This window comes from Dreissena polymorpha, chromosome 3 (genome assembly GCF_020536995.1).
Source record: "Dreissena polymorpha isolate Duluth1 chromosome 3, UMN_Dpol_1.0, whole genome shotgun sequence".
In the NCBI taxonomy this organism is placed as follows: Eukaryota; Metazoa; Mollusca; class Bivalvia; order Myida; family Dreissenidae; genus Dreissena; species Dreissena polymorpha.
The window spans coordinates 35942580-35957581 of NC_068357.1; the positions used below are offsets into that span (position 1 = coordinate 35942580).

At 36.5% G+C, this 15002-nt stretch overlaps 1 protein-coding gene across 5 annotated transcripts in view; it reads right to left on the minus strand.

Annotated features, from left to right (window-relative positions):
• The window catches only part of LOC127873674 (protein Smaug homolog 2-like), a 69641-nt gene extending 55421 nt beyond the window's left edge, over positions 1 to 14220 (minus strand). The window contains exon 1 of one of the 5 annotated variants that reach the window (XM_052417602.1): positions 14141 to 14220. The gene's annotated coding sequence lies outside the window, so the exon portion shown is untranslated. The other 4 variants (XM_052417599.1, XM_052417597.1, XM_052417598.1 and 1 more) reach the window with 4 other exon arrangements.
• Positions 14221 to 15002: the final 782 nt, after the last annotated feature.

Consider the following 15002-nt stretch of genomic DNA (forward strand, 5'->3'; position numbering starts at 1 on the left):
CACCCCTTTGCGGCCATGTTTTTCAAGAAAAGGTTACCATTTTTGAACTCATCCAAGATATCAGTGGGACAAATCTTCTGAGCAAGTTTCATGAAGATTGGAAAATAAATGTGGCCTCTAGAGTCAGTGTTAACAAGGTTTTACTATAGCCATATAAGGAAAAATGCCCCGCCCCCTGGCGGCCATGTTTTTCAACCAACCGGCATCATTTTCAAACTCATCCAAGATATTATTGGGATGAATCTTGGGATGAACCAAGTTTTATGAAGTTCAGACAATAAATGTGGCCTCTAGAGAGTTAACAAGGCAAATGTTAACCCGCACAACGCACAAAGGACGACGGACAAAAAGCGATCACAAAAGCTCACCATGAGCACGTTGTGCTCAGGTGAGCTAAAAAAAAAAGTAACCCTAAACTGGGCTCTAGCCACTGACCTCTGGAGTAAAAGTCTGACCCTTTGTCCACTCGGCCATTTGTGCTCATACAATGAGGGATGTATAATTGTATTTTATACATTATTATAAGAAATCCTTGTAGTGTAACAACAACAACAGAACTCTCCAAATCAGTGCCTTCCCCAGGAATTTGTTCAGGCGCCCCGGGGGTGGGTTCGTTGAATTTTTTTTTAATTTAACGTGTCAATTCACGTTTTGTGGTGCGTTATAACTCAAAGAAAAACAGCGTCAAAAGACGTCATTTGGTGCGCTATGACTCTTTAAAAAAAATCCCCCAGTCATTTAAAAATATATTTTTTTATATTGTTTAATTGTTTTAAAACTTTTCCGCACAGATAGTAAAATCCCGACTCGAACAATTCCCCAAAACATCCGTTTCAACCCGACTCTATTACTGTATACTTACTATTTTTCAAGTTTCTATTTATTACCCGATAATCCCGTTTATTCCGTTTTTATCAATCTCTTTCTGGTAAATATGTTATTTCTTTAACACAACCCTTGCCATTTTTTAAGTGACTATTTATAGATTTGATGAAATATTGCCTCTGAATATGCGTCAATCCCCTGACCTGTTGTGTGCTTGTTAAAACGCTCAATACACGCCATTTGTATGCAATAGACGCGACGTTGTACATGCTGCATAATTTTCGCGCTCTTTTTAATTGAGAAAAAGATTCGACACAAAATAAATTTGCACTGCTAATTTGAAGCAAAAATATTTAATGTTGCGGTAACATTTACATTCGGAAGTGTGTTTCGGATTAAAAACGCGTTAACATCGACTTACGGTAATGGGTTTCGGATTACAAATTTAATTATTCCCATTTGAGATTTCAACAAATATTAACCGTTGCGTTATAAATTCAACGATAATTTGTTTACACACTTAACGAGTCAAGTAAATGTTTTGACGGAATTATGCATGAAATTCACGTTGTCCACGAGGATCACGGCCGGTTGCCATCATCAGTCTTCTAACTATCGATTATCGGACGAAACATTTACAAGTGTGCGTAATTAATTCAACGAACATTTGTTAAAGCGCATTACGTGTCGAATAAATGTCAGAAAAACGAGGTGAATCAGTTCTATAAATGGACATGTTGAAATATACATGTACTGGAATTAAATAAATTGTTATCACATAATTGTAACCGCTATAATAATTAATTGTTTACCACTTGCAATTAATTTCTCGTATTAATTATGAGTCATAGGTAACACTTGTTTACAGTAAAAAGGTGTGATGATGATGCCCGAAACCGTCTTTAATGTTCTGTACTGTACTAATTACCGGTTTTATATTACTCAAATGGTACTACTACTTGCTAATCAAGCTGCGATAAACTCTTACTTCATGCCCGACGTCAATCAAAAATAATAGTCGATAGTTAACCCCGCCCTCATAATCATTCGCGTAACCGATTGGACAATGAACTTCACAGTTTGACGACTGGAAAGTTACCAGACACATCCTTGTCGGCATTTAAATGACCGTGTTATGTGGCTAGAATAATCGATACGCGCGCAATGCTATTCTCTTATCAGTGGATTATCCATTACCCCATGTGGTGTTAATGGCGATTACTTGTGAAAGTAGGTACCGAGTGCTCTTTTAAAACAGGGAATATTGATACACTGATAGGGAAACCTTGATTTTTTTGGACAATCTCCACTTTCTTTTACTGAAGAATACACTGATCGGAAAATTTCAAGCGCCCTGGGGACCCTGATTTCGAAATTCAAGCGACCCGGCAAGGGGCGCTTAAATGGCCTGGGGAAGACCCTGCAAATTATTCAATCCTTTCGCGTTGCAACGCTTTATAATCTGCAGGTTTTTAAATCGTCCAAAGAAGCGAATAATGGATATTTTAAAGCATGGTAAATGTAATACTGTTTCCTCACAAATATCATAACTAAAACAAAAATTTGCTAATCTAAAACGTTTTTTTTTGTTTTGTTTTGTCAATTTACTAAAATTTTACCAAAATGTAAAAAGGTCCCTTTAATAGGAGTACATTGTATCTGTGATCATTGCTTTGGCCAGCTTTAGGCCGGGTCATGACAGTGATTCACACAGACTTATACACCCAAGTTGATGGGTAAGTGGTCATGTACACAACCTTGTTATGTCTTTGAAAGTTGTGTCTGACTGTGTCTTAAAAACCTTTTCAATTCATTGTATGAATAAATGAACTTATCAGAACTCACCTTTTTCAAGAATATTGATACTAGCAAAATACTGCTTTGGCATTACGATTTTTGTTCATGTGTGTTATTTTACATACAGGTTGGGGAAAACAAAAGGGAGATTAATATGTTTAAAGAGAGGAATGACAACATGTTTATATTCTACTTTGTAATAAAACATTAATTAAATACTTAACTAGTGAGTAGTCTAAAAATTATAAATACTGGGATAATTTACAAAAATGCATGTAAGTTTGAGAGTGGAATTTTAAGGTTATGATAGGGGAAAATAATATAGCTTTTGAGCAGAGAAATTGGGCCACAATGTGACCTAAAAAACTCACTGGTTTAAGTTCATTTAGATTGTAAAACAAACTTGTTCATGTTCTTATTTTAATCCTACATTATGAACAATTTAAATAGATTTCACTATATTAAAAAAATAACTCAGATCCACAGATAATATAATTCTGAATATGAAACAAATTATGTCAAGGAAGCCTGAAAAATGTTAACCTATAAAGTAAATAAACGCAAAAGTGAACATAACTCAACATGCAAATATTATAATTTTAAATAAACCTACGATAACCACATAGCAGTCAGTATTCATTCATATCTATATTTACCTTCCATTCACTGTTTCAATCAATTCATCAAATATGTTTCCCAATTTATATCATAATATGCAACAATTCTATTCGAACTGTGGTCTCAGTTTAATACTATTCACTTTGGCACACATGTATATCCTCACAAGCCATGGAAACAATTACATGACAGCAGACCAAACACATCTCTACATTAAACCAGTCTCGACAATGTTACATGTAACCAAAACTATTATCCTCTATGAAATGTTGATATACATATTTACCACAGTCAAAGGTTGTGGCAACACACTTTAGTTACCTCCCACAAGCCAAAGCTCTGTTCTGGAGAATACATGGTGAGTCAGCCATGAGTGAGTGAATGAATGTTATATGTAATGTTGCCAATAAAATAAACCCCACTGCAGCCATGTCTGTACTGCAATGTATGGATTAACAAATGACTTGACAACAGAATGAACAGAAAATAACTGCATGCTGATCACTGAATGTGATAATTATGCGCATCTGTTGTGAAGTCATTTGAGCCTCTATCTGGGGAAAACTGGGTTAAATGCATTTGCATTCAGTGTTGACCCAGATAAGACTGTGCAGTCAGCACAGGCTAATCAGTGACTTCACTTTCCACTTATTTTTTTTTTAAAGAAAGTCTCTTTTTTGCAAAAATTGAGTTAACAAAGAAAGTGTCTTCCCTACAAAGCCTGTGTGGACTGCACAAGCTAATTTGGGATGACATGTAACACACTTAACACATATGTTAGGTTGCCAATAACATAAACCTTTTTACAGCCATTTCTGTACTGCTATGTACGGATTAACAAATGACTTGACAACAGAATAAACAGCAAATGTCTGCAAGCTGGTCAATGTCTGCAAGCTGGTCATGTGTGATTGAATTTGATATGAGCAGCACTCTTGGAGAATTGGGTTTAATATGTGTGCATAAAGCTTTGTCCCAGATTAGCCTGTGCAATCAGCCAGACTTTTTGCAATGAAGATACTTTACATACAAAATACCATAAAAGCTGAAAGTGTCATCCTTGATTAGCCTGTGCAGACTGCAGAAGCTAATCTGGGAGGTAAGCCTGTGTGGACTGCAGAAGCTAATCTGGGAGGTAAGCCTGTGCAGACTGCAGAAGCTAATCTGGGAGGTAAGCCTGTGCAGACTGCAGAAGCTAATCTGGGAGGTAAGCCTGTGTGGACTGCAGAAGCTAATCTGGGAGGTAAGCCTGTGCAGACTGCAGAAGCTAATCTGGGAGGTAAGCCTGTGTGGACTGCAGAAGCTAATCTGGGAGGTAAGCCTGTGCAGACTGCAGAAGCTAATCTGGGAGGTAAGCCTGTGTGGACTGCAGAAGCTAATCTGGGAGGTAAGCCTGTGTGGACTGCAGAAGCTAATCTGGGAGGTAAGCCTGTGTGGACTGCAGAAGCTAATCTGGGAGGTAAGCCTGTGTGGACTGCAGAAGCTAATCTGGGAGGTAAGCCTGTGTGGACTGCAGAAGCTAATCTGGGAGGTAAGCCTGTGTGGACTGCAGAAGCTAATCTGGGAGGTAAGCCTGTATGGACTGCAGAAGCTAATCTGGGAGGTAAGCCTGTGTGGACTGCAGAAGCTAATCTGGGAGGTAAGCCTGTGTGGACTGCAGAAGCTAATCTGGGAGGTAAGCCTGTGTGGACTGCAGAAGCTAATCTGGGAGGTAAGCCTGTATGGACTGGGACTCAACTTTACACACATACATTAAGCACTGTTTTCACACAGTACAGTAAGTTTAATTCACAACCAGTTTAATAGTTTGGTCATTTAATTTAATTTGTTTAAATAAAAAGGAAGTCAGTGTTTTTTCCACCATTTTGGGAATTGAGTCGGTTCACTTTGGATTGGGAAATTCGTGTTTTGACTAAATTTCGGAAATAAGTGTTGTGGTTTTGATTAAAAATGCTTCAACATTCAGAATAAAAGAGTTTTCAGTATTATAATTATTTACTAAGGTTGAACTTGTTTAGAAAAGTGAATCCTTCAATTGAGAATTTTTAGGTCCCAATTGGGAAAAATAATTATAAACTTTTTCAATTGGGAATGTGGCCAATACCGGACCTGATTTTAAACAACAAACAAGAGATGTGTTTGTCAGAAACACAATGTTCCTATAGCGCTGCTTTGAAGACATATATTTGACCTTTGACCTTGAAGGATAACCTTGACCTTTCACCCTCAAAATGTGCAGCCTCATGAGATACATATGCATGCCAAATATCAAGTTGCTATTTTCAATATTGCAAAAGTTATGACCAAGTATACCCCCCCCCCCCGGACTTTCGATACGGGGGTGGGGGGGGCATAAAAACACTGCAAGCCTCAAATTGTAGGTGCTATTTGTAACTCATTAAAACAAATTAAGGAGACAGAGTGGCAAATAATTGGCTAAAGGGGCAGTCACAACAGATTCTATGAATTACTGATAACAACTGTGCCCCTTCGAGATAAAATGCAAATGTTTATTTTCAAGCTTCAACAGATCCATTCATTGAAGCAGTGTAAACTGGGTTTACACTATCTACCATAGTATCTTGCATTATGAATATAGCAACCATTTCAATGCAATGTGCCCATGGGGAGACTTAGTCAAATATGAATTGAAATTTTACTCCTTCAAACTGAGTCTTAAAGCAGACTGTTTGGAAAAGTATTCAAGTATTAAATTTTACTTTAAGACATGATGGGTTTATAAATCCACTTTGACAGTTTAATCCCAGACTGTGTTTTATAATAATTATGGTTTCCAACAGGATCATGATTAATCCACGCTATTGGTAAAATGTTTACATAATAACCATGATCCTGACAGGCAAAATCAATGCATTGATAAACTGGCTTATAGATGATTCAAAGCATGTTGAGCAATTTAACCACTGTCAATGGCTAAATAAATTAAATAAAAACACACATTTATTTGACTCCTCTAATGAACATAACCAGCAGTGGGTTGGGCACTTCATGTACAGCCCTTAAAGTCTCTATAACGCTCAAAATCAACGAAAATTTAGTGAAGTACGATGTATTTTGTAAAATAAAGTTTATAACACCTAAACAATCAGTGTTCCTTATAGCAATAGCCACAATTTCAACGCTAGATATGGTACGATTACAGTCATAGATTTTTGTAGATACAAAATATTCATTTTCATTAATTTGCGACACAATTAATTCCATGTTAATTTCCCGCGAATATATCGATTCATATGACACACGAACATTAAAATGATACCATGCACAACAATAATAAAAACGAGCATTTTGTTTACAAACATCTATTTTACCAGACCACATCTGGCGTTGAAATTTCGGCATAAGGAACAATGATTTTTAATTGTTAAGCTTTATTTTACGAAATAGTGCATGAAATGTTTGTTGATTTGGAGTTGTAATGTTACGCGTCAGCGATTTTTTTGTCCAATTGGGAAAAGTACCCGTAACTGTCCATTAGGGAAAAATTGAGTCGTGAAAGCCTCAAAATTGGGAAACATCGAGTTGTGAAACCCTCAAATTGGGAAATTGGTGTATTTGATTTTATGCTCCCAAATACTTTTAAAATTGATAACTAAGTGTTTTGAAGCTGTCAATATTATATTTACCTATGTTCAAACCATAGAGCTGCATAAGGAAACTAACAAAATGATGCATTTTCCAAAAAAAAAAAAAAAAAAAAAAATTATAATTATTTTTGTAACCTTAATTAAATTGGGAATTTTTTGGACAGCAATTGGGAAATTTGTAGTTTTTTCGTTATTGGGAAAGTGCAGTTTACTGGTACTTTATAAAGAAGGAAAAAAATCACTGCGGGTGTTAAGAAGGTGGGTTGGTAGGCTTGATACCAAAACTGGACAACCAGTTGAGTACCTGTAGTTACATTGTAATTGGATATTGTTTGCAATAACATGCACATAGTACATGCTTGGTCTCCATTTACATCTGGGAAGGGCTGGCTATCAGATGGGTTGCTGTTCACTTTGTAAATAGGGAATATGAATTTTTAAAGCTCACACACTTTTGCAAGTACAAATTTCTGGTAATTTTGAGTTCTGTAAGGATTTCTTGTTGGAAAACCATCGCTGTAAACTCATTTTAATTAAGTTCTCTATGTCTTTTTCATGTAAAATAAATCTTTTTTTTCTACAGACTACAGTAATGGGCAATTGTCAAGGTGAGTCAGTATTGGTTATTAAAGTAAGGAGATAATAATTTATGTGGATAATCATCATGTCACAACCAATGACTCTTTTCAGCAGACAAAGAAGGAACAATTGTGGTACGTTCTGCAAAAAAGATGGGTGCATCATAATGTTGTGAAAGTAGCTTCGGAAAATCCAAGAATTTGTTTCCTAAAATGCAGACAACAAGAGTGTTTGTCATTTTTTTGCAGTTTAAATAAAACCATGAATGACCTTGATAAATGATTTTTTGTTTTGCACACTTTATTTCTTGACAAAACATAAACGTTAAGTGTTTGAATAAGTAAAGAGTTATTTTAATTCTGAAGATTTTAAGGGATAATGTTATCTTTTCTTGCAATTAATGTTCGATGTTAGACTGTTTCCATCAATCAGGACACATTATCCTCTGGTATCTTCATTAATTGGTCGCGTTAGCGGCCGACTAATTTTACAGAGCATATTTTGCAAATCAGTATGTGCTTAGAAGCCTTAGCTACAGTCAGAACCGCAACTTACGATGCTAGGAGCGATAACCGCTGCCTATCTGCACTGCAGACGACAAATGCTTCTGCTCTACTTCTGCAGTGAGTGTATATACCAGCTTGTAAGACGACATTGGCCAGTCTAGTGTTTATCATTGAAATCTGTACATATTGGCTGCTTTCAGGGAAAACGGGGCTTAATGCATAACAAATCAGATTAGCCTGTGCACACTGATTAGCCTGTGCAATGTGCACAAGCTAATCAAGGACGACAACAGCGAACAATTTCAGTGGCTTCAGCGCTTTGATTTTAAGAATGCAATCGCAACAGTCACAGCTGTCAGGGTTTTCATTCAATTGTAAGCAGGCAATTTATTTCCAAAATAAGAGGGGAATTTCATATCAGTTTATAATGCTTCCACAAGAAGACTGAGTTTTTCAAGTGTTTATGTAACAGGGCCCTAAATCTATTAAATCTGCCGCCGCAATTCGGCAGCATTCCCCCACCTGAAAAGTATACTTTTTCCCCTTTTGGGGGGAAAAATTCCCCCTAAAAAAATAATTTTTTTTTTTTTTAATAAAAAGATGTGTCTCATGATTATTATATCTCAATTCTATTTCAATTTAATCTTTGCAAACATACTAAATTATCAAAAATGCAATGAATATAGTGCAAACATGTACAAATGTCATAATGAGAGAGTAAGTAAAAAAATCCCCCAAACAGGGAAATGCCGCGAAAATTCCCCCTCATAAGGGCTGTGGACCCCTTCCCCCAAAGTAGTGTGAGGGCGCTGTGTAAAAACAGCAGGGTGATGAGCCTGGTTATAGGGAAAAAAGGGCTTTATGCATGTGTGTCATCCAAAATGAGCATAATTATGCAGTCAGCACAGGCTAATCAGGGATGACACTTTCCACTTTTATGATATTTTTTTCGTTTAAAGAAAGTCTCTTCTTATGCAGAATCCAGTTTAGGGGGAAAGAGCCGTCAGTGATTAGCCTGTGCGGCCAAATATGATATTGCCGTTAGAACATCAGTGGTTTTTTTCACTTATAGGGGAATGGTGGCGGGGCCTGTCCAAAGGGGAAAAATGCGTCGTTTTTAGGAAAAGTGGAAAATTAAAAACTCACTTGTTTATATGTAATGATATTTATTATATAAATACACATGTTTGTATGAATATGATATTCACAGCTGAATGTCTTTGTCCTTTTTCTTAAAATTAAAATATATATCAATGATTTTTTCAACATTTAAGTGTCAGACAGTTCAGCCTTCATGCACTGTTTCAGTTTTCTTAGCCATTTTGAGTCTAATTGGGATCTTTCAAATCGATAAAATGGCAAATTTAAGCATTTTTTATCAATAAAATAGACCAAATTGGAATGATTTTATCAACAAATATTGACGCAATATAAATACATCAGGCCTTTTCTTTGCCATTTTTGGGAGAAAAATGCAATTAATGTGAAAAGTCCACTGATTTGGGAAAAACTATTTAATGGAAAAACTATTTAATACAAATCTTTATAATTATTCAAAATAATTTAATTTTAGCTATATACTTTTTGAGTTGTTTATGAAATAAATTTGAGATATATTTATCATGATTATGAGACAGTTCTTTCTAAAAAAAAAAAAAAAAAATGTTGTTTTTTTTTTTTTAACTTCTGGAGGGGATTTTTTTTTTTAAATGGGGGAAAAATATATACTCTTTTTTGAGGGGAATGGGGCCGAATATCGGCCCCGAAATTGCCATAAAAAAACACTGGAACATAAACACAAAATTATACCATTTTCCAAAGTGAACATGCACATGAAGTCAAGTGAATTGTGAGGTATGCCTCTTTTTGATGTCCACCCACAGGGCTTTTCGTCCTTCTTTTTCAAGGGCCCTTACAAAGGCCCAGTAACCCCTAAGAGAAAAGCCCCTTTCCCAAAACAAATTTCTTTAAAACACAGCTCCAGATAACATGCGTAAAGGCGTAAAAACGAATTTAATTTCTTAAATAATGATTTAGATTTAAAATCTTTGCATCAAGTTACGCATTAAAAAATAAAACACGAATTCAAATTTTCCAACATGCGTAAAACCTCCAGTTGAAAATTATATACGGTGAAAATTTCATCCCAGTTTGGACTGGTCTAGGCGCTCAAAAAAAATAAGTCAACATACTTCAAGCGTTTCCTGTGAGGAATAGTCACACCTAAGAACGGTCGAAAGGCCAAACGGTCTCGATTCTGTTCTCCTATTATTGCAGGCATAGAGAATACTATGTTTGTGTGATTGCGTACTTAAATTTATCCCACGAGTGAAGAAAGGTTTACATGGTGAAGCTTGCCGAGCCTTGTAAGCCTTTCTGACATGAGTGGGATAAATTTAAGAACACAATCACACTAACATAGTATTATATTTTTAGCTGTAGGATAAAAGTCATTACTGTTCATTGTACCATTTTAATTACACTTACTGAAATTTTTATACACAAGGAAATTAGATACTGAATACCTATTCATAACGTCATTAAAATTAAATGTTAAATATAGTTTTTTCATTGGACTTAAATGGCGACCATCTGGCCATTATGACCTAAGCCGAAATGTCAGTGTCCGTTTTACATAAAAAATAAAAATGGCCGATCAAAGCGGTGTATTGAAGCGTGGAACGCAAAAAAAAGCCATTTCAGTGTCAAAAATCCACGCTGCATGCATTCTTCCAATCAGATTCTCAAGAACCAAACAACCAAAGCATGATGTCGTCAATAATTGATGAACTTATAAGCTCATGCGTAAATGACTGTGAATCTAAAGCAGTTAAAAAACATTCAGCTTCAGTGTCCGGGAGAGCTGCTGAGACATGGAAACAGCAATACGCCTGGCTTGAAATAATTAATTTAACAATAAGGAGTAATATAAGAATTAATTTTATCAATACAGGGTAAAATAAGAATTAATTTTGAAAAAAAAATAAGAATTTGACCAAAATGTTATCTGGAGCTCTGCTTTAAAATGATTCAATATTCTCTAATTTGTCAAGTTTACTTTGGGAAATGTTTTCCTTTTTCTCAGTTTTGTAAAAAAAAAAAAATCCACAAATCAAGAACAAATGCCTGACTCAAGACTAAGATATTCCAATTGAACATCTGTTAAATACCTGGCCCTGCTCATAATTATGTGTATAAATGTCAACATGGATTAAAATAGGAACAAGAAATGTGTTTGTCAGAAACACTATGTCCCCTTCTGCGCCGCTTTGACTTTAATTTTACCTTTGACCTTGAAGGATGACCTTGACCTTTCACCACTCAAAATGTGCAGCTCCATGAGATAAACATGCATGCCAAATATCAAGATGCTATCTTCAATATTGCAAAAGTTATTGCAAATGTTTAAGTTGGCGCAAACCAACCAACAGACCAACAGACCAACCAACAGACAGGGCAAAAACAATATGTGTCCCCCACTATAGTGGTGGGGGACATAAAACAATATGTCCCCCACTATAGTGGTGGGGGACATAAAAATGTGAAAGTAATTTCTGTGAAAGTTAACTTGAATTGGAGTGCATTTAAATGAATTATTTGTATATTGCAGTGATTTTTTACACAAAATTTATTAAAAACGAACGCCTCTTAGTCAGATGTCCCCAATGGCAAAAGTAATTTTTCCCAAAAAAACTGACCAAATACTGGGTTTATATTGAATAACTATTACAAATCAAGACAGTGCCCCAGATAATTATTTGGGAAATAGGCTTTTCACTCACTGAATTTGAAAAATATTATTGAAATAGTGTGAAATGAGTTCAAAAAATGCATAGCTTAAAATCATTGCTGCTTTACTTCTGTTGAACAGCGGTTTTTCTGCTATGTAAAAAAAAAGGCCGTAAAACGGACCCTATCCCAAAGCAAAGAAAACTAATTATTTTTTTGAAAGAATTGTCTTATGACTTTAGTATGAATATCCTCAGATCCTGCCCCAGAAGTCAGTGGAGTGCATCAGGGGAATATGCTCGGACCGATCCTCTTCCTGGTATTCATTAGAGTTTCATCCAAGACAAGACTCTTTGCGGAAGACTGCGTGGTCTACAGACAAATTGACTCTGATCGCGACTGCAACCATCTCCAGGAAGACCCCCATCGGTTGTGGCAATGGGAGAAGCTCTGGGGAATGTCCTTCCACCCTGAGAAGTGCAGCATCCTGCGAGCTCACAGAAAACGATCCCCAATACTGCACAACTACACCCTCAAAGGCCATATACTTGCCAGTGAAGAAACATCAAAGTACCTCGGGGTGGATCTGACAAAAGACATGTCCTGGAAGCCTCACATCCAGACCACAACACGGAAAGGTAACAGCACGCTGGGATTCCTCGGCAGAAATCTAAGGATTTGCAACGAGAATGTTAAAAGTGCTTCCTACTTTTCTCTCGTTTGTCCACACCTGGAATACTGTAGCATGGTCTGGAACCCATACCAGAAGGACCAGATTCATGATCTGGAGATGGTTCAGAGAAGGACAGCCAGGTATGTGATGAACCGCCACCATAACACCAGCAGCGTCACATCCATGCTTGATCACCTGCAGTGGGAAACCCTGGAGTCACGAAGGACCAAGGCCCAGCTGACGATTATCTACAAGATATCAAACAACCTCATAGACATCCCAGCTGCAAAATACCTCTCCCCAAGCTCAAGCAGGACCTGGTCAAGCCATTCCATCAAGTTCCTGCCTATCTTCACATCAACATCTTATTACAGGCATAGCTTTTTCCCCAAAATAATACCGACGTGGAACAGCTTACCAGCCGCTGTTGCCGAATCCCCTGAATTGGTATCCTTCAAGCAGGGATTAGCACCTTTAAGTTTCCAATCAAGCCGTCAGCGCCAGCTACAAAGTAACCCCAAATGACCCCTCATGGCTGTGCCGGTTAAGGTTCAATCCTCTCCGCGGCCTCCGTAGCCGGAGAGGCATGAGAGAGAGGGATGAAACATAGCTGGGGACGCATCTGTACTGTCCTTCTGACTTTTAACTATCAAACTCTACTCACTTTACTATTTTTCCATTCTTACTTTATCTTCTCACCACCAGTTGCATAATTGTCAAGTTTGACGGCAGCGACGTACTATGTAGAATATTAGACTCTATATATCAAATTTATTTTTAAAACAACCTACAAAATATATAATCATAATTGTTGTGACTTTGCCCCCATTCCGTACCGAGCCGAGAGAAGACGGGACGTAGACCAGACGAGTGGTGCGGGTTTTAGTGCGTACCGGTGGTGACATCAGACGATGCAGGTGGAACTCGTGCATTGGAATGACCGAGACGAAGCGAACAACAGCTCTTGATTTTTAACTGTACATCTTGTAAATAAACTTGTATTTTAAAGAAGAACGTCTCGGTTTTAATAGTAGAAACACATAATTTCACATTATAATGTATATGATTTTTATCCAAAATGGCCAGTAAAAGACCTGTTGTGTCAATATTTGTTGATAAAAAGTATCTAAATTCCTTTTTTTCGATAAAAAAATCCCAAATTTGCCATTTCTATCAATAAAAAATCCCAATTTGACCAGACTCCTTTTTCCAAAATGTCTGGAAAAACTCCCGTTGGAGCTGCACACTTGTATTGATTCAATAAAAGTGTAATTAACTTTTAAAAATAAACTGATGTTTCACAACATAACAAGTACAGACAAAAAATAGCACACATTAAAAAATAAAAAAATACATTCAGGATTTTTTGCACGAGGAATCATTTAGCCTTTTAGGTCAACACCGGTTTCGAATTTTGTTGTAAAAATGACTGTTTCCTCAAGAATTAGAACCCCAAAGACATTATTACTGATTACAAATAATACATACATGTGAAATAAATCAACATAAATAAACACAAACCTCTACGTACAAAGAGAAATATCCCTTACATGTGCTTCGCTCTCTGAGTCTTTACCACCTACTTAGTACTTTTCGATGTTTTGGTTCCGACACATGTTCTATTTTTAGAAACGGCTGTCACGAATACGGATTGCGTTAAAAACAAACAGATACCCTCTGTGATAACCACACGAGAATAAGCAGATGCGATAAATATATATTTAATTTTTAATAAATATGTTAACACATTATTTTCTTATTGCATGCAAAAATTTCCCAGAATAACTTGATGACATGCTACTCACGCGCGATGTGTCTACACGTCAGAAAGACAAAATAGTTAAGTAACACGCAACACATGACATAATGTGTAATGATGTTGATGACGTCATGTTTTTCAACAATTTCGTTTTCGCGCTAGTTTTATGAAGAATTCAAATTACAGAATGGGCGTAGCTTTTGACTAGCAAAACTAGGGGATCTACTTAACTGTATTATAGTAGACATGTTAAAGTACCAACTGTACCATGCCCCTATGTTTACAAAAGGATATATCAATCTCAAGTTTATTGACAAATCTTTGGATTAGCGTATCATTAAAAAATAAGTTAAGTACAATAGGCGAACCAAGGACCAATACAAGTTTTTGTTTGTTCAAGCCCCTGGGCGAAGCAAGGTTTTGAACTTGCGACCTGGGATGTGAAGCAATCGCGTGACGAGTAAAATACAGAATACTACCGGTACACCTGCATTTAAGTTATGTACAAAGTGGTATTAATTTAACATTTTTTTATATCGCTGTCGTTGCTGCATTCTTACGACAATCGTGACGCTGTACGATTCTCATAACGCATGCCATGCCATGATGGGATCGTGTGTTGTAAGAACACAGAACTTAGACGTAAACTACATCAAGAATACATCACAGGTGGTTAGCGTGTGGCTATGCTATTAATTAGTGAAAACATCATTTTGAATGATAAATAATCATATTATAACGAAAAATTAACTTTTCTGAAAAAAAATATTTCACTATCAAATATATATATAACAAGGTATGCAACTCAAAATCAGCCCAAAACGGGGTGCATCGCTTTGAACAGCCATATCTTTATCAATTTTGCAGCGATTTTCACGATTTCGGTCTTATTCAACGCAGAAATGAAT